This window comes from Zalophus californianus, chromosome 7, assembly GCF_009762305.2.
Source record: "Zalophus californianus isolate mZalCal1 chromosome 7, mZalCal1.pri.v2, whole genome shotgun sequence".
NCBI classification, from domain to species: domain Eukaryota; kingdom Metazoa; phylum Chordata; class Mammalia; order Carnivora; family Otariidae; genus Zalophus; species Zalophus californianus.
The window spans coordinates 145,876,360-145,896,898 of record NC_045601.1 but is presented as its reverse complement, the minus strand read 5'-3'; the positions used below and the strand labels follow the sequence as shown (position 1 = coordinate 145,896,898).

General features: G+C 45.8%; 3 non-coding genes across 3 annotated transcripts; all 3 read left to right on the top strand.

The window, feature by feature from the left end:
• Window positions 1-1,210: 1,210 nt before the first annotated feature.
• TRNAA-CGC lies at window positions 1,211-1,282 on the top strand. The gene has a single exon. It is a non-coding gene; the product is annotated as a tRNA-Ala (tRNA).
• A 4,597-nt stretch (window positions 1,283-5,879) lies between these two features.
• Window positions 5,880-5,952, top strand: TRNAK-UUU. Its single transcript has one exon. It is a non-coding gene; the product is annotated as a tRNA-Lys (tRNA).
• A 10,850-nt stretch (window positions 5,953-16,802) lies between these two features.
• Window positions 16,803-16,874, top strand: TRNAA-CGC. Its single transcript has one exon. It is a non-coding gene; the product is annotated as a tRNA-Ala (tRNA).
• Window positions 16,875-20,539: the final 3,665 nt, after the last annotated feature.

The following is a 20,539-nucleotide window of genomic DNA, read 5'->3' as shown; positions in this document are numbered from 1 at the left end:
AAAACTGTTAGTGTCCATGAAGTCAGAGGTGCAGTGGAAATAAGTCAGGAAAGCCATAGACTACAGGTCTACAAGTCCCAGATCCCCAGTTTGGAAGGTCCACAAAGACATCAAGGAATTCTTCTTCCCACAGTATGTCAGCTGACCGCAACCATCCTTCTGCATTCACTGTTTCCAGTAAATTTTTCAGAGGACTCAGGGACGAGAATCAGAACTGGGAGTCTTCCATTTTTCTTGCCTTCACTAGCAAATACTTAACGTTTTTAAATCTTTAAATGAAAATCTGCCCAAAATACGTTTGTCAATATTACACAAGGCTCTTGGATGAAAAAGAGCCGTAGGTTCTGAAGTCAGTGAGTAGATGTTCCGCGGACACGCTAAGCTGAAAGCGAGCATTCCAGAGCAAATGGCTTTTCTTCTCTTTCCCAGGCCAGCCGTCTTACTTGCTCTGAGGGTCCAGGACGCCCCGAATTTTCCAACCCACCGATGGCTTCCCTTGGAGGTGTCCAGGGCTGTGACTTCATTCTTTCAAATATCCACATCTATCGCGGGCTTTCTCGCTGTGTCGGCGGATTTCAGAGCGAAGGCAGTTTGCCTGCTTCGCTGGGTCCCCCAACCTTGCTCCGCGGCCCTGCGCCTGCCCTCGCCCCTGTTCATTCCTCCAGTCCGCGGGAAAAAGTCACTTCATTTAAAGTGGAGAGAGTTTTGAAGTTGCTGTTGTTGTTTGTAAAACCTTTTGTGGACATAATCGTCAAGAGAGGGACAGAGAGGGAGAGTGGAACCAGGCCGAGGACCAGCGCGGAGTGTGCGACGCGACAGCCAGCAGGTGCCGAGTTCAACGGCTGGTTCACCCACCGAGGCCCGGCTGCCTGAGCCGGGAGGCGCGCCGATCCGCACCGTTACCGCTGCGGCCCGGGCGGGGGCCGTTCCTGGAGCTTTCGTGGCGGAGGCAAGTAGCTTTGCCCCAACACCGCTGGTGAGCGGACCCTGGAGCAGGCTACCCAAGTGGGGCGTCTTAGCACGAGAAAAGGCGCTATTCGGATTACAATCTAGTTACCCGGTGAAGCCTGTAAGTACTACCCACTTTAGTAATTTCTTAAAAAAGAGTGACATTTAGTCCAGTAGATACTCTGCAGGCCAATTCTTATAGCTTGAAAAATGGGAAAATAGAAGTAGTATTTTACAAAGCAGGAAAACCAGAAGGGAGCTGGGGGGTGTAGCTCAGTGGTAGAGCGCGTGCTTCGCATGTACGAGGCCCCGGGTTCAATCCCCGGCACCTCCACTCTCCGTTTTCTCCAGGATTAGGAAATCTTCTGGATTGCTTTTATTGTTCATGCATTTCTCCCGCTGGGGCTTACACCTCCCAGCACCCGCAGCTGCAAAAGGAAGACAAGAGGGAAGGGGCTCGAAAGAAGGAACCAAGCCCACCAGAATCTCCTCCTTCCGAAGCCACTCCAACCCGCACATTCTAAGTGGCTTTTATTGAGTCTATCCAGAAAGGGCAGGACAGAGACAGGACAGACCGAAGGAAAAAGGAAATCTACGCTCCCTCTCAGTGCCAGTTCTCTGTCAGCTGTGCTCATCGGGCCTGGGTGGTCTGACGCGGGGAGGACCGCCGGCCCCCAGGCCTTGGCGGTCTGGCCTCCCCTCCGCTCGCCCCGGGCCTCCCCGCTCGCAACCACCGCCAATCACCTCACGCGCGCAGCTGGGGTGCAGGGGGCGGATCCCAAACATTTTGGGGGAGAGATTGGGAAAACACCGGGCAACCGCAGCGCGAACGTTGAAAAGACAGTTGGAGGCTCTCAGCCCTCAGGAAAAGCTCGATTTGGGAAATTGGGCCGAGGGTATTAAAGGCATTTCGTTCGACGCCGGATTTTGGCAGAGCGGTCGTTCTTGCAGATGGTAAATTGAGTCTCATTGGAGATTTCCACATGCCACGTGGTAGAAAACACCCAAATCTGTACACACACGTGGCTGAAATAAAATCGCAAGGGTTAGGGTTCCCTTCCACACGTCTTCCCTCGGCGCACTGAATTCTAGTTTCTTGGGTTGAAATCATTTGCCAGGCCCAAGACGGAGCAGCTTCTGCGGGGGGTGGGGGGGAGTGCCATGTCAGCAAACCTAGACTTAGGTAACTTCCACGTCCCTGTGAATGACCCGCTTGACCAGACCTGGAGAGTATCCAGTCGTTCCCCAAATGCCCGGCCAGTTCTGGGCCTCCTGGCCCCAAATAAGGTTGATGTGGCCCCAGCCAATCAGCAATTTTCTATTTGTCACTTCCTTGTTCTTTATTCTTTCTCCTATAAAAGTTTCCTGCCTTCTACCCCCTTTTGCAGTCCTCTGAGAGTGTCCACTTCATGAAGTGTTAAAGTTTGCATCACCTCAATTTTCTTCTGCAATCATTTTTAACACTTGTTTTTAGAACTTTAAGGAAAGTCATAAAGTGGAATCCATGAATTAAGGCCACACCAAAGATCCCAGAGAGAGATGCAGCCCAAAGGGGCAGTGTGGTGGTGGGGGAAGGGGGTTGTGGGGACTGGAGGAAGGGTAAGGGTAGATAGATGTGTGAGTTTTCTTGTGTTTCCTAAAACAAACACTGTCCTATAAAGGAGGAGCCAGTACAATTATAGAACTACTTTGTTTCTAAACATGATTCTACACTGTGTGGTTGTATCAAAATGAGTTCTATTTTCATTTCCTTTTGGATGCCAGTTTGTGTATCAAAGGTGTAGAAAATCTGTAAACGCTGAGCTTCAAGAGACAGAACAAGGTTTGCTTCATGTGTACACACAAAAGATCTCCCTTCTCAAAGGCAGTCGGGTCAGAAAGGGTGGGATTGGCCATTCACACAGGAAAATGGAAGACAGGACTCCAGACTCAGACTCAGGATGCCCTGTTTATACAGCAGGTGCCAGAACCACCTAAAGCACAGGTGTTCAAGGGGGCTGCTTTTAGACTCTCCCAGCTAAGAGCTACTTTTAGAAAGCAGTGGCTATTTCAGGGCAGATGCCAAGTAAACACTGCTTTTAAATTCCTTTTTGGGTGAATTAGCTGTTCTCTTGAATTTTCCTTGTGGTAACTCTTGGCAGAGAACAAAAGGCTGCACTTGATATTTTCCCTTCCAGGAGCACCAAAGTGTGTTTTTCCTCTTACACTTCCTATTCTCACTGGATTAAATATGAAGCTTCTGCATGGCCTCAAGTATGGCAGTGGGGCAGAACCATGAAAGAAAGTCTCAAAAGAGCACTGGGAGTCTGGCCACTGTAGTCTCCAAGGGATTCCATATGCTGGGCACTCTTCTCAGGCAAAGGAAATAGCTAGTACCGAGGGTGTCTAAACCTCATCTTTGGCCCCCACATGGCCGCAGGGGTCAAGTGGCCCTGAGCTTGGACCTCCAGATCTGACCTGGTCTGGTCAATCTCCGTGGTAGCATGGGTTTCCCACACCATCACCCCAGGGTCCCTGCTCCTGACTACCAGGGACCTGCTGGAAAATGCAGAGGAGTGGGCACAAAGGAAAAAACAAACAAACAAACAAAAAACATTCAAAAAGTTGTCTCTGAAAATCTAGGTCCAGATGGAAAGAGAAGACCGAAGATCTCAGCTACTAAAGGAAAAGGGGAAGGGTCTGCCACAATCACTGTTCTGGCACTCTTCCGACAGAATGAATTTGAAACGTCAACGAAGCACCTTCAGGAGGATGATGACAACGTCCGCCAAGCACTGTCATCCCTGGGCGGAATTCTGCTGAGAGCTCGCATCCAGGACCTGGAATTTCACGTGGCTCTCAAAGAGAAGGCGGTATTACGATGTTGAAAGTGAGGGTACCGCGAGGGCCCAGAGAGACCCACTGGGGCAGGAGAGTTAGGAATCGTTGGTTTGTTTTTCTGGAAAAAAAGGAAAGGCGGGCTTGAGACTGGTTTTGGACCCTGGGATTCATCGTTTGTGCTTCAAGGATCTTCCTGCTCCTCTCAGCTTGCTCCGAGGTCCCGCTCCTCAGCTAATTCTCGGGAAAGCATTTCCATCCCAACCGGGACAAATCTCAGGACGGGGATGTGTACTTGTGGCTTCAAATTCCGACTTTCCCCCCAGCTCCCTCCTCCTCTGCATTCAAAGCCTTCGAAAGGGCCGCGAGGGTCTTGCGGCAGGATACAGGACAAGGGCCGTGCCGTGCGGCGGGGGGCGGCATTCCGGTCCCTCCCGGGGAGGGGGCGGCGCGGTGAGAATTCACGGCACCTGGCGGGACAGACGCGGCGACGGTGCGTGCCGCCAACCCGGGGCGGCCCGGGGCAGCGGCACCGTTCCCCGCGGAGGGTCTGTTCGGGCGGGACGGGAGCGCGGACGGAGGAGGGAGAACGCCCTCCTCTGACCCAGAACGGCTGTCGGAGGGGACTCCCCGGAGTCAGGAGCGCGCGAGGGCGCGGTGCGCGGAGTACTGCGTGTGCGGCCGGCTGCGCCGTGCGCCGGGAGCGCGGCTCCAACCAGGTGCGCCGTGCGCCGGGAGCGCGGCTCCAACCAGGTGCGCCGTGCGACCGGAGCGCGGCTCCAACCACGTGCGCCGTGCGCCGGGAGCGCGGCTCCAACCAGGTGCGCCGTGCGCCGGGAGCGCGGCTCCAACCAGGTGCGCCGTGCGACCGGAGCGCGTCTGCAGCCAGCCCCGGGTCGCCGAGGGCCACGCTCTCCGCCTTCGGCCCCCTTGTGTGGTAGTCACGCGGGGGTGCACAGAGATTTATACTCCTGAGAAGCTCCCCAGATTGAAAATCTGGCGGGTCCGAGAGCTGGGAACCCAGAACCTGGTAGCTTGGACCGCGTAATTGGGAAGGCCTCCCGTAGGAGGAGGCGGAAGGGGGGGTGAGGCTTGGGTGGTTGGGGCGAGGGAGGAGGCCGGCTGGGGCTGCCGCCGGGTGAACTGAAGAGACCCTGGCCCAGGGGCCTCCACCCAGCCCGACCCGAAGATGTCGAGAAAGATTCTGAGTCTCAGGAGAAGGAATTTAAGGACAGACGCGCGGCACGGGTGATGAGCGACACAAGCGGGAAAGGTGTTTTTTTTTTTTTTTTTTTTTTTGAGCAAAAGTACACTCTCGTGATGTGAGAGCAGGTGAGAGAGACGCCGAGATGCGCCCCTGGGGGTTGGGTTTCTATCTTTTATTGACAGTTGCTAACTATATGGCGGAATATTTATTACTTGGGGCTGGAAGCGGGGTTTCCTCACTTGCTCAGGGCTTTCCCGTCGTGGCGCCGCCACCGTGGGCCTGTCCGGGGGGATCCGGCCTCTCGTGGGTGCTGCCAGCACAGGCCCCGGACCTTCCCCCCAGCGGGCACGGCCGCCTCCTTGCGGGCCTCGGGGCATCCGTTAGAGCCTCAGTAACTGCCCACCGTGACACGGTTAGCAAAGTAGGGAGAAGAGGACTTGAATAGGGATCTTTAAACATGAAGAGGATTTGGGTAGATGGGCAGGAAGGGCGTGTCCAGCTCTGCATCGTTTCTCTACATCCTCTAGGTACAAAGAAATACTGGAGTCCCGTGTATTTTAAGGGAGGTGAGACGAAAACTTTTGTCCCACGAGAAGACCCCACTCGTTTTTACCCAAACGGTGGGACTTGAGAGCGTCGTGGAGGCTCCTTCCAAACCTGAGCCCTTCGGAGCGCGCCCTGTGCTTGGGTTTTCGAGGGAAGCCCGATTGTGCCACCCCGGAGTCTGGTTGTGGTGGGAGCACTTCGTGAGCGTGGGAGCGGGGTCCGCCGGCTGCTTTGTTTGTTTGAGAGTAGGAGTTGCGTGTGCAAGTGATTGCTGTCAACATACCCAGAAGGGCAGAAGAAAGTCAACAATAGCCTAATACACTTACCTTTACCAGGCTGTCAGAAGAAGCCAGGCACATGAGCCCGGATAGCTCAGTTGGCAGAGCATCAGACTTTTAATCTGAGGGTCCAGGGTTCAAGTCCCTGTTCGGGCGTTGAGTTCACTTTTTTTTTTTTTTTCCTTCGTATATTCTCAGGTCCAAAAAAGCCTTAACGGTACTTCCCTCCCTGGTCAAGGGGGTTGGATCCTGGCACGGGGAGTGGGTACTCTGTCTTTGCTTGTGTAAGAGGGAGGTGCCTTTTACCATATGAAAAGAATGTTCTCCGGCTTGTTGGAAGGTTACTCTGTTTCCTCCAGAAGGGGAGAGGAACTTGGATTTGAACCTGATGAATTTAAGATACCTACACATTTAAGATGCAGTCTTGTGAAAATATTTGACAACCACAGCGATCCCTGAAAACTGCTATTGTAAGAATGATTCTAAGATTTTCTTTAAAAATTATTATTAATTGTGGGGTGCCAGGGTGGCTCAGTTGTTAAGCGTCTGCCTTTGGCTCAGGTCATGATTCCAGGGTCCTGGGATCAAGCCCCGCATCAGGAAGCCTGCTGTACTCCCTCTCCCACTCCCCCTGCTTGTGTTCCCTCTCTCTGTCAAATAAATAAATAAATAAAATATTTTTAAAAAATTAAAGATTGTATTTATTTATTTGAGAGAGAGAATGAGAGATAAAAAGCACGAGAGGGAAGAGGGTCAGAGGGAGAAGCAGGCTCCCTGCTGAGCAGGGAGCCGGATGCGGGACTCGATCCATGGACTCCAGAATCATGACCTGAGCCGAAGGCAGTTGCTTAACCAACTGAGCCACCCAGGTACCCTTTTAAAAAATTATTAATTATGTAGCTACAGGGGGGAGGGACAGTGCATAGAGTGAGAATTGAGAAGGGTTCATGGTGATTTGAAGATTGGGAACGCATTAATGGTATTCATGGAAAACCCTGTTGTGAGCTAGAGTGATCTTGGCTCTGGATTCATTCTAGATAGCATAATGCTTTTGGAACTTCCTTAGAAATCCCAGGAAGTGCCTAGAAATCGAGGCAAGGTTGTTGCTATCTCCTCTTTGCCTTCCTGTGCCCGTAAGAGACTCTTGTTCATGTTCGCAGAGGTCCCCTGCAGTCGATGGTGAACTTCTGAGGATCTTGTTTGTCTTCAGGGCTTGTCTCTCAGTTGTCTCATTGGGCTGCTAGACTCTGGGGAAGAGAGAGGCGTGAGCTGAGGGAGATGGGCTGTTTTAACTTGGCTCTGTGTCCTGGTGCAAAGCGCACCTAGGCTCATGCCCAGTGCTCCCGTTAAGTCATCACTCGGCACCTCGGCTGGAGCAGGCTGGTCCCCGAGTGGGCTGTTGTACATCCCTGACATGGAGGCTTCCTCTCCATTTACTTCCAGCTGTACCTCAAACATTTTCCCTGAATTTTTGTGGCAATGTCCAAACTTTCTTTGCCAATGTTACTGAAACATCTATTCAATGGAAGGCTGTGGGATTGACTCTTAAGTTACAGAATTTTTTGAGAAACTGAGGAACTCATTTTAATCAGAAGACAGAACACACCCGTGACCAAAATACTCTATTCAGAAAACGCCCAAATGTGGGGCGCCTATGTGGCGCAGCCGGTGAAGTGTCCAACTCTTGGTTTCAGTTCAGGTCATCATCTCAGGGTCCTGGGCTCTGTGCTCAGTGTGCAGTCTGCTTGAGATTCTCTCTCTCCATCTCCTTCTGCCCTACCTGCTCATGCTGTCTCTCTCTAAAACAAATAAATAAAATCTTAAAAAAGAAAACCCCCAAACATAAAGTGTATGTCTAACCCATCTGTGTCCTGAGGGAAAACAGAAGCCTTTTGTGCCTTTTTGGAAGGGGTCCAGGCCCATTGAAGGCATTCAAATATTTGTTTGATGATGTTCCTGCTTTCCCTTAGGATCTTTGACTGACAGATCCCCACTATGACAGCACAGGTCAATTGTCAGAAGTTAAATCAAGTAACTTTTTTCTTTTCTGGAATTTGGAGGAAAGAAGTACCAGAAAGAACAGAATAGTCACGAGGGACTGAGGTAGAGGGATACAGGGCCTTTTCAGTGAGGACACGTGGTCATCCTGCGCCAGAATGTTCTCACCTGCCTTTTGTAAGGGGGAGTGGAAGAAGAACTCTCTGTTACGTGCCGGTCCAATCCAGTTTTCTCAGGGATCCCTTGTAATACACCAATACCAAAGGGAAGACATAAAACTTTTTTTTAAAAGATTTTTAAAAATTTACTTGACAGAGAGAGACACAGCGCGGGGGGGAGCGCAGGCAGGGGGAGGGGGAGAGGGAGAGGCAGGCTTCCCGCGGAGCAGGGGGCCCGATGCGGGGCTCGATCCCAGGACCCTGGCATCATGACCTGAGCCGAAGGCAGACGCTTAACGACTGAGCCACCCAGGCGCCCCTTCTGTACACATTTTTAAACCACCATGACAGGCAGTGATCAATTAGAAGGAAATATAGGGGAAATAGATATTTGTAATTGTGATAAAAGTATAAACTAATAATAAGTTAAACTAAAAGTACATCGGTTATATAAAGAACGCAACATCTTTTTTGGAGGGTGGGGAGGGACAGAGAGAATCTTAAGCAGGCTCCACGCCCAGTGTGGAGCTGGTCATGGGCTCCATCCCAGGACCCTGAGATCATGACCTGAGCTGAAATCAAGAGTCAGACGCCTAACTGACTGAGCCACCCAGGTGCCCCCAAAAGCAACATTATCTTAACGAGGGGCTTATATATCTATCTTAGTGCATGGAGAGAATATCCTGTTCTGAGGTCAGAATGCTTAGTATTTTCAAATATCAGTTCTCCCCGTATTAGCCTATAAATCAAAAATTCCTTCCTCAAAATTCAGATGTAATTAGTTTGAATATTGAAAAAAAATGTCAGAATGATAAGGGATGGTTTGCCTTAGTAGATATTAAACATATTATAAATCTAGAATAATTAAACCAAAATGGAAATGAATCAGGAATAGACAGAAAGATCAGTGATATTGCTAAAAGTATATGGGACTAAATATACATAAACTCTTACTTTAAAATAAAAAATAAGGGGTGCCGGGGAGGGTCTCCCTGCTCAGTGGGGAGCCTGCTTCTCCCTCTGTCCCTCCCCATGAGCCGCTCATGCTCTCTCTCAAATAAATAAAATCTTAAAAAAAGCAAAATGAAAAATAAGACATATACACTGGAGTTGATTATCCTGGGTTCAGATTCCAGCTCTGCCTTTTACTAGTCATATGGATTTGGAGGGAATATTTAGTCTCTCACTTTCTGGGCAATTAAATGAGGATAATAATAGTGTCTACTGCATAAGATCTTTATGAAGTTTAAATAAGTTAACACAAGGATAAAATAATAAAAAGATTGCAAACCCAGAGCCCAATGATCCCCAGTGGAGTCTATGGATAGATTTCAGGGGCTTAAGAACTTGGATGGGAAAAAATTACAAATTTATATTTACTTACCTCCAACCATAATTTATTAGTCCTTAAATGAATATAGGCAGCAACCCACAGAAGTGTGGGCAGTATCCGTGGTTTTGTCATCAAGAAAAATCACAGATGTGGTTTACATTCATCACGAGTCGAAACTATGGAAGTTCTAAGACCAACCACTAAACTGCATGTTACTGAACTTAGCTGACCAACTATGGGCAACTCTCTACCAAAAGGGGAGGTCTCCTGTTTTCACGTGGTGACCCAGGCATCTACACTGCATTCCAGTATTTCTATCACAGTCATTTATTGATCAATATGAAAAGATGGTAATCATCACTGTTCAAGTTTTGCAACACTGAGTGTTTCAAATGAGAATTTTTAATTCTATAAAAAAAGAATTTTTAAATCTTGGGAGGCAGTGTGGCCCTTTGTAACAAGGATATGCCCACTAGCTTGCACTGTGACACAGGAAAACTCAAACACAAGGGACAGTTGAGACAGCTATTCAATTGCATTATGTAAAGAAAATTCCTATTGAAAGATTTTCCCAGCGATATGGGTCATTCACATTATTTTCCATTTATTCGCTGAAGGTCTGTTTTGACTTTATTCTCCTTGGCTATTTTTGTCTGTGAACAATGACTTGTTTTTTGTTTCCCAATCATTTAAATCTCTTGCTTTTATTTTGCTTTCTTGTACTGTTGCTTGTTTGTATTCGTTTACTGCTGCAGAAATAAATTTTAGTACATTAATATAATATTATACAACTACTAAAAATGACATTCTAGACATTGAAGATACAGGGGTGAATAAGACACAGTTCCCAACATGAAGGAACCCACAGGTTTGTGGGGCTGACAGAAAGTACAATTACCTAGATACATTTGAAAAAATATATGACAGTGTGTTTCCAGTTTATTAAAAAAATGAAACAAACACATACCCAGACACAGGGAAAAATACTGGAATCACATACAACAAAATGTTAACAGATTTGAATTCGAGGTAGTGGAATCTGTCCTGATTTTTATTTCACCCTCTTGCTCATCTGCATTTTTCCATATTTTTTTTGCAAAGAACATGCATTTCTTCTAAAATAAGAGAAAAAAAAGCTGTAAAAATTATTCTGAAATCAAATCTTTCTAGAACTCACAATATGTGTTTGGTCCTTTGCTAGTTAGTCACTGCAAGGAGTTCGTCTTCTGGAAGGAAAGAAACCAGAAACCAAGGCCCACAGCAGTGCTAAGAGGGGGCAGTCTGGAGAATGTGGTCCATCCTCGTGTGATTAATCACTGATTTGCAAAATTGAATGTTAAAGATTATAAGACATATCTTGCTCTGTCACCCTGGACAATACATTAAGCAAAAGCATGGTAGTGTTCTTGGGATGCACCACCCAATATAACGTGAGCCACAAACACCAACCATATACAGAATTTAAAATTTTCTAGTAGTCACATTGAAAAAAGGAGAAACAGGTGAAATGAATAACATATTTTATTTAATTCAACATATACAAAATATTATCATTTCAACAAGTAATCCATATAAACATATTGCCTCGATATTTGTTTTACATTCTTTTTTTCATACTAAGTCTGAAACCGGTATATATTCTATACAGACAGCACATCTCAAGTCAGACTGGTCATATTTCAAGTGCTCAAAAGTTCCATGTACCAGGCTATCATACTGGACAGCAGAGTTCTAAGAACTAACACATTTGAACAGACAAGAGAAAATATATAGAATATGCAAAGTGCTCACAAATGAAAGCCGTTCCATAACTCACATTCCAAAATCTGTAGGCAAATTTTCATTCATTTTTGTGAGGCGATCCTTAGGCACTCATAAATTGCCACGATTTAAAGTTATCTGGGACACCTGGGTGGCTCAGTCAGTTTGGCTCAGGTCATGATCCCAGGGTCATGGGATCGAGCCCCGCGTTGGGCTCCCCGCTCAGTAGGGACCCTGCTTCTCCCTCTCCCTCTGCCATTCCCCCTGCTTGTGCTCGCTCTCTCTCTGACAAATAAATGGATAAAATCTTTGAAAAAAAATAAGTTATCTGAGTTCTTTCTGATAAAGTGATTCATATTTCATATTCTTTTATCATCTTTTTTTTTTTTAAAGATTTTATTTATTTGTCAGAGAGAGAGCATGCACAAGCAGGGAAAGTGGCAGGCAGAGGGAGAAGCAGGCTTCCCACTGAGCAGGGAGCCCGATGCGGGACTCGATCCCAGGACCCTGGGATCATGACCTGAGCTGAAGGCAGACGCTCAATGACTGAGACACCCAGGTGCCCCCCCCCCATCTTTTTTCTTTCTGGTACCTAAAGACTGATATAGTTTTTCTGTGAATGACAAAAGACTGTCTTCTAACCAAATCATTCACTCACAAAATGGTTGGGTCAAGATTTGAAAGGAAAGAGCCCACTGACTCTCTGCCCATGGTTATTCCCTCCATTACTTCCTGCAGGCAGAAAGCCATATTTAAATTTTCCAAGTCTGTGGCGCTTTTTCCACAACCCTCTGAATCCCCTAGTGTTCCAGAAATTACTTGGTGATCCACTGGGGAGAGGAATTCCTGTGTTCACAAAATCACCTTCGAAATGTTGATAATATATTTTTAAAGCTATTCAAGTATGTATATGCTTTTAAAGACAGAATGTGTAACAGTAAAAAGATGATATATATTTGAAAAGAGATTCAGATATACATATTTGCAACAAAGGAAATTATCAAAAAAAGGGTAAAATTCACATCTGAAAGGAAACTCAGATATACATTTGAAAAAACAGTCACGGTATCTTTCAGGGGAAGAAAACGAGGTAAAGAAGTAAAACAATTTTTAGTTGGGTTTTAAGACTCTTAATTGGTATAATGTTATTTTGATCATGAGGGAACTTTGTTCTCAGGAGTTCTATATACATTTTTCGATCAAACTAGCCAATTGTCATTAACTAGTTAACTAGGCTCAACTATTCTATATGCATACTTTATTTCTGTCTGCTAGATTTATAACTACAAGCCTATGAGTTATAATCTTCCATTCTGGGTAAAGATAGGCTGTTTAATAATTGATGTGGCAAAATCTGGGTAGTTATTGATGTGGTTTTGGAATATAGGTTAAGTTTGGTGGTGTGGAGTCCGGAGCCGACGACCAAGAAGGAATTCTTGAGACATCTTTGGTGCAAAATGGTGGTGTTAGTAAAGCCCGGAGACAGGACCGGTGGGCAGGAAGAGCGGCTGCCCCGGGGTTGTGAGCGGTGGCTGATTATATACTGTGCGGCTGGGGGAGGTGAGGCAAAAGGGAGGTTTTCAAAAGGACTTTCTTATGCAAAAGAGGACCTACCCGATACCGGAGGCCTTGCCATTGTCAAGTCAAGGTTGTTTTTCCCTCTAGCAAGGCATTAACAGGAAGACAGTTGGGAGCTTCCTGGAAGAATGTCACACGTGTCGCACCCAGGAGTGGGGGGTGGGGAAAGGTTGCAGGGTATCAGCTAGCCTTCTGCTCCCTGGTCAGTTATGTAGGAAGAAAAAATTGATTCCATATTCCACAACATAAAGCAGGATGAATTCCAAATGGTGTTTCATAAGATTAGGGGCGCCTGGGTGGCTTTGTCGGTTAAGCCCTTAAGCGTTTCTTGATTTCGGCTCAGGGTCTTGGGACCAAGCCCCAGGATGGGGCTCTGCACTTTACTTGGGATTTTCCCTCTCCCTCTGGCCCTCCCCCTGCTTGCCCTCTCTCTCCCTTTATCTTGCTGTATAATAAATAAATAAAATCATTTTAAAAATCCGGAATTACTTAAAGGAAAATATTGGCAAATTTTATTTCAAGAGAACTTCTGAAAGAGTGGTAAGAGTATAGCGAATTTTTCCTTAGTATATTTACCCTTCTCCTACTTTCCAAATTTTATGCAATAGATATGTATTATTGGACTAATCATGGAGTAAAACAAAACCTCCTGTATGACAGAGTAAAAATCCACAAGCAAAGTCAAAGAGAAATCTCAAGCTAGGAAAATAGAATTGCTATTCATATCACCAGAAGGATTCCCCATGTCACTCAGTGTAGGCTTGATCAGAGTGTAAGAGAAAACAGCCACAGAATCTCAGTGACTTAACAATAAAAACTTATTCTTAGCACATGACATTTTTTTTCCTCACTGGTTGGCTGATGGCTTTCCTCCCCAGTATTCTCAATCTGGGATTTAGGACGATAAAGTAGTATAGGAGAGGGAAACACTCTTTTTCTTCTATCTAGTTTAAATGCATTGCCTGGGACCCTGCAAATTAAACCGACAAAAACCAGATTAACCGGAGGAGACTTGAACAGAATTTTACTAATGCATGCAGCCTGTGTCACATGGGAGTACTTCATGATGAGTAACTAAAAAGGGTAGCTCAAACTTGGGCTTATATAGCATCTTAGCAAAGAACAATAAATTTGTAGAGACGTGACAAAATAAAGGACGAGGGCTTTGGACTTTCAAAGGCAGCTAACTGTGGGAAGGTAAATACGTGGGGGAAACCAATGGAGTGAGGCTTGTCGTGTGTGACTCCATCTCAGCACCAACTTTCCACTTCTTCGTGGCCATAAAACCTCCCCAGGAGAGGGAATTTGTGACAGTCCTCATTTCTCAGGTTTTGCGTAGATAAAGGAAGTTCTGGAAGAGCTTCTTTTTGCATCTGTTGATTCTCATTTGCCTCCAACTCAACCATTTTGCCAAAGTGACATTTTGAGGTAGCGTGTTTTAGCTTCTACCTAGAATGTTGTCAGTTGCTATTTCAGAGGGAAAGCGAGCACTGCAAGAATTATGAAAGTGAGCTCTAAAGAATTATGCACATGCCTTTTAAAGTTGAAGTGAGAAGCCACATGCTTTTGGGGTGGAAAAAAAATGGTCACACCTAACTTAAAGGGAGCAGAAAAACATGTTCAGAGCATGCATCCAGAAATGGAAAAGGGACATATTTGGAAAAATACCAATTACTATGCTCCTATACATATAAAAGGAACCTATAAATCGATTAGAAAATTTCGAAAATTTGGCAAATATGAAAGATGGCTCACAGAAGGAAAATAGAAATGAGTCTTAAATATATTAAATGTATGAAAAGATGCCTGAACTCATTCATAGGAACAGAATTGCACATCAAAGCCACTCTGATTATGAGGCAAATTGGTTATGAGTTCGTAATTAATAAAACTGAGAATGGATATGTGGAAATCCCTAACAGTATTCCTTTTGTTTTCATATATGTTAAGAGGTTCTACAATAAAAAGGAAAAGGAAAAATTACTCTGACAGAAATAGAAGATCTGGGGGCGCCTGGGTGGCTCAGTCATCAAGCGTCTGCCTTCGGCTCATGTCACGATCCCAGGGTCCTGGGATCGAGCCCCGCATCAGGCTCCCTGCTCAGCAGGAAGCCTGCTTCTTCCTCTCCCACTCCCCCTGCTTGTGTTCCCTCTCTCTCTGACTCTTCTCCATCAAATAAATAAATAAAATCTTAAAAAAAAGGTCTAAATAAATCTATATATGTTAAAGAAATTGAATCAATACGCAATAACTTTCCAAAACAGAAAGCACTGAGACCAGATGGGTTCACTGGGGAATCTACCAAACATTTAAGGAAGAAATTATACCAGTTCTCAACAATCTCTTTCAATAGATAGAAGCATCAGGAATACTTAATCATTTCATGAGGCCAGCTTTATCCTAACACCAAAACCAAACACATTCCCAATAAAGGAAACTACAGACCAATATCTCTCATGAACATAAATGCAAAAATCCTCAAAAAATCACAAATCAAATCCAACAATGTATAAAAAAAGAGTTATACATCATGCCCAAGTGGGATTTACTGCAGGTATGGAGGCTAGTTCAACATTTGAAAATCAGTTGATGTAATCCATCATATAACAGGCTAAAGAGAAATCGTATGACCATATCAATAGATGCAGAAAAGCATTTGACAAAATCCAACTCTCATTTATTATAAAATCTCTAAGCAAACTCAGAATAGAAGGGAGTGTCCTCAGCCTGATAAAGAATATGTATCTACAAAAATCCTATAGCTAACTGCTAATGGTGAGAAACGGGAGGCTTCTGGCTAAAATCAGGAGTAAAGCAAGGATGTCCCCTCCCACCACTCCTTCTCAGTATCATTGGAAGTACTAGCTGATTTAATAAGACAAAAGAGAAGAAATCAGGGTAAACAGAAGGAACATGTACCTGGATAGCTCATTATCACCTAGAGGTCATGGTTTACATTACGTTCACTTTGGTGGTGTACATTCTATGGGTTCTGACAAATGTATCAAGACATGGATCCACCATCAATAGTATCACATTTAATGGTTTATCGCAGCAATAAATCAGAGTTGCTGTCCTTCCACACTCTCCCCAGCACCTGGTGCTCTCGGTATTCTGGATTTTGGACCATCCCAATAGGTGTGTCCTGGTATCTCATTATTTTAATTTGCATTTGTCTGATGACTTTTGGTGTGGCCTATCTTTTCATATGCCTGTTTGGCATCTGTGTATCTTTGGTTAGAGTCTCTTAAGGTATTTTCTGTTTTTTAAATCAGTTGTTTGTTTTCTTACTGTTGAGTTTTAAGAGTTCTTTGTATATTTTGGATACCATTCTGTTATCAAATCTGTGCCTTGCAAATATTTCCCCCAGTCTTTGGCTTGTCGTCTTATTGTCTTGAGAGTGTCTTTCTCAGAGCAGAAGTTTTTAATTTTAATGAAGTTCGACTTATCAATGACTTTTTTTTTTGTTTTTACGGATCGTGTGCCTTTGGTGCTGTCATTTTTACTTTTGAACAGTCGCTCTCTCTCCTGTATGACTTCTGTGCCTGCCACCGGGTCTCAGGTGGTAAACCTTCCAGTGGATGGCGGCTGTCGGGAGGCTCGCGTGGGCCGGTGCGGGCTTCCCTCGGCGCGGACGCGCGGGGCCCAGGGACGCGAGCAGAGAAGCTGGCCCGTGGACCAGGGAGAGAGGGAAGGAAGGAATCGCGGCTTCTGGAATCTGAGACTCTCCGGAAGCCAGGCTTGCAGGTAAGGGCTCGAGGTCCGGTGGCGGAGGTCTGTGTGGGCCGAGCCGTTGCCTCGGGACCAAGCAGGGCACGATTTGCGCGTTTTCGTCCATCCGCACAGGGTCGGATCCCGTTGGTGCGGCAGCCGCCGCGATCGAGTCCGTCTCCCAGCGGCAAGGAATTGGGGGTGGCATTTGCCACGAGCCTGTGGCCGGTAGAACGTTGTTCAGAGGATCCTGGAGGACCCCTGCCCTCTTCCGGCCTGATGCTGGGTTTGGCAGCGGGCTTGAGGGCAGCCGCGGATGGGGAAGGAGGCTGCCTGGACCACCCGACGAGGCTGCAGGCGGGATTCTCCCTCCCGGGCCGCCACGCGCAGGTCGAGGACAAAAGAGCGCCGGGTAATTGCGCGCTTTGGACAGGACAGGAACGCTGCCCGGCCGAGGCCCCTCGCCAGGGGATGTAGCTCAGTGGTAGAGCGCATGCTTCGCATGTATGAGGCCCCGGGTTCGATCCCCGGCATCTCCAGAGCAGCTTCTTTTTCCCGTTCGGAACTGTTAACTAGTTCGGCCTCTGCTCTAGAATTCCCACGTGAGACACTTTAGTCCTTTCTCATCTTTAACCGTTATCGTTCCCTTTCAGTAGAGCTATTTGCTGTCTGTATGTTTATTTCTCTAACATTTGATGAACCGCCGCATATTCCCTGCTCTCTGGAAATTTCCCTGGGATGTTTTATTATGTAGTGAGAAGTAAACAAAGCCAGAGGGACAATTCAAAAGAAATTCATCCTCTGAAAGCACCCAGGAAGAGGGACTACAGCTGCACATCACAGAATGTTTTAACTCAAATGAGGGCCATCCATTCTCACTTCCCCTGGAAAATAATCAGTAAAAGTAAAATATCTTCTAGTAATGTTTTAAGGGGCGGGTGGGGTAGGATTTTTGGTATTGAGGTGCGAGTTGGCATATCAATATTCAAGGCTCCACCCTAAGACCATTAGGGGAATTTCTTCATAGGCCACGGTTACTAACCTAGTTACCATTTTATTTCTCACTGCTTCTTTGGCTGTACTTACGGATTCTGTGCAGGAGAGCTGGTCTTGGTCCAGCGCAGGAGGTTTGAGAAATTAGGTAAGGTTAGAAATAGCTCATGGACATGGAAGGCCCAGTCGGTTAGAAACCCGCAGAAGCGTGCCTGGCAGCACTGGGGGTCCCAGTGAGCCCCGTTCTTGGCCGTCTCTCACCAGATGGGGTTTTTAGGCTTATGTGGTTTCTAATTGCACTTACATCCATTCCTCAGTTCAGCTCGGTGCTTTGAAATATTGATAACGTAATAACAGTAATTTACCGTTTCTGTTCACATTAAAAAATAAAGTAAAATGGCAGCATGTATTTGTCTGCCCTTATTAAAAGGAAATCCAACAATTTACTTAATAAAGTCTTTGTTGCGTAGCTTTTCTATATTACTGCGTAACTGTGCTAAATCAGATAACGGAAAGGAGGAGAGACAGTTTATAAACCGTCTGTCATAATTAGCATTCTAGAGGTTTGTAGGAGATGCACTGGGAACACAGCGGAGGGTAGGATAAATTCTTCTTGAGGAGGTAGGTCAGGAAAATCTCACTAAAGAAGATACTAGTGATGTGTATTAAAGAATAAGTGGGAGGTTTGCAGCTGGAAATGAGGATCATAGTGTGATTCTAGTCATAATAAACATGGACATGGCATGAAGACTTGACACACAATGTTAAAAAAAATTTAGGTAGTTACATACGGCTGGATCACAGGACGCTACAGGGAAATGTAGGACTACATGGCTCTTCAAGGGTTTTGGACTCTCAGTCAGTGTTCTTGGTTGCCAAAAGCAAACGCTGAACATGGTTAACCTAAGTGGAAAAGCATCTTTACCTGGCCAGGTTTAGATCAGTGCCAGTATCCTTGAGAGCAAGCATCTGACTCTTAAAACTGTCAGATTCCCTAAGCACAATAAAGGACTGCAGACACAAGCTTCCGATGACAGTGTCCCCGTGTATGCTTTCCCAGAGGACCCATCTGGCAGTGAGGAGACAATGAAGCATTATAAACAAGACATTGCCACAATCAGATTATTCTGTAAACAGCGTGAAAAGTGGATTACGAATGGCGATGAAAGAAGGTGAAAACAAAATTTATCCAGCCAATACTGCAGGAGTAGCAGGAGCTGTGGTGGGGACCTCCATCAGGAGTAAGCCTCGGGACATGAAGACCTGAGCTGAGACCATTCCTTAAGAACCCCAGAGCAAGGGTCAGAGGCTTGAGTGCTCCAAGGACCTGGACAGTAGGCACAGCTCATTTTTTTCAAAGAGATTGAGGTCCAGGAGGGGATCCATCTCTGGGATGAAGCTGAATTCTGAGAGCCCCCTTGCCCATTTCAGTCTTTTATTTTTTTATTTTTTTAAAAGATTTTATTTTTATTTATTCGAGAGAGAGAGAGAGTGAAAGATAGAGAGCACGAGAGGGAAGAGGGTCAGAGGGAGAAGCAGACACCCTGCTGAGCAGGGAGCCCGATGTGGGACTCGATCCCGGGACTCCAGGATCACGACCCGAGCCGAAGGCAGTCGCTTAACCAACTGAGCCACCCAGGCGCCCCATTTCAGTCTTTTAATTTCTTACTCACTCCTTCTCACCCATTTTTCCACTTTCAGTGGGATCCTTTGGACTATGGGGAATGCTTAATTCACTTGGAGACCACTTGACCAGCTAAAGCCTCTGTCTCTCACCCTTGCTGTCCCAGTTCGCCACTGCAGACATGAGCCCTCCAATTCTCCACCCTATCTGGTACCTTCAAGATGTACATACCTCTGTCCTTCCATTTTAATGACTTCTCACCTGAATACTTCAACCCCACTCTCTGTAACTCACGTCTTTAACAGCCCACCTGGATGAACTCTCCTGCTTCAACTTCAACCGGCTCTTCCTATTGACATGACTGTTTCAAGTAGAATCAGCACATTCTTCAATCTCAGAATCAGGAGATGGGTTGGCCCCTTCCTGAGACCACATTCCAATTTCCAAACCATTACATTTCTATCTGCATTAAAAAAAAAAAAAAAAAAGGTGTCCCTGGGAAACTATGATCTATACAATTATGTTACATTTCTCATCAAGAAGATTCTTCCTAGATGAATGGAGACTGGTGCCCTGCTTCTTCCACTCGGTTTGGTGATATGAGCACCCGTGTAGACAGGTCATTCAGGACCCCAGCTTCTGGCTCCTCCAATATCTGTTTTTCCAAAAGCCTTCACTTCCATGCTGCTGTAGCTGCTCACATCCATACCATCCTCCATATTAGCATGAATCCATATTATGCTAAAATATTAAGTCCATGTGGTATACAGTATTTTTTTTATTTAAATTCAATTTAGTTAACATGTAGCATATTATTAGTTTCAGAGGTAGAGTTCTGTGTTTCATCAGGTGCATATAACACCCAGTGCTCATTACATCACGTGCTCTCCTCAATACCCATCACCCAGTTACCCCATCCCCCTCCCCAGCAACCCTCAGCCTGTTTCCTAGAGTTAAGAGTCTCCTATGGTTTGTCTCCCTCTCTGATTTCATCTTATTTTATTTTTCCCTCCTTCCCCATAGGTTCATCTGTTTTGTTTCTTAAATTCCACACATAATGAGATCACACGGTATTTGTCTTTCTCTGACTGACTTCACTCCCTCTTTCCCTTACAGGGACCCTTGTGATTACACGTGAATAATCCAGAATACTCTCTCCATCTCAAGATTTTCAAATTTGTCAATCTTCTAAGTCCCATTTACCACATAAGGTAACATTTGCAGGTTTGGGAATTAGGACACGGGTGTCTTTGGGGGCTGCCATTCTATGTAGCACACTAGCCTACAATCTAATTCTAATCCATCTCTCCTGGCAATTTCATCCAGGTGCTCCCACAACTTCTGGTTTTCTACTGAAATGAAACTTCCTGTTCCTTAACATTTCATTCTTGCTGTGAATCTTCTGTTCTTACATGTTCTTATTTCCATATTGCTTTAGACTGAATGTTTGTGCCCTCCCAGAATTCATAGATTGAAACCTAGTCCTCAGTATGATAGTATTTGGAGGTGGGCCTTTGGGAGGTGAGTAGGTCATGAGAGTGGAGTCTTCATGATATGATTAGTGTATAAAGGAGAATTCAGGGGCAC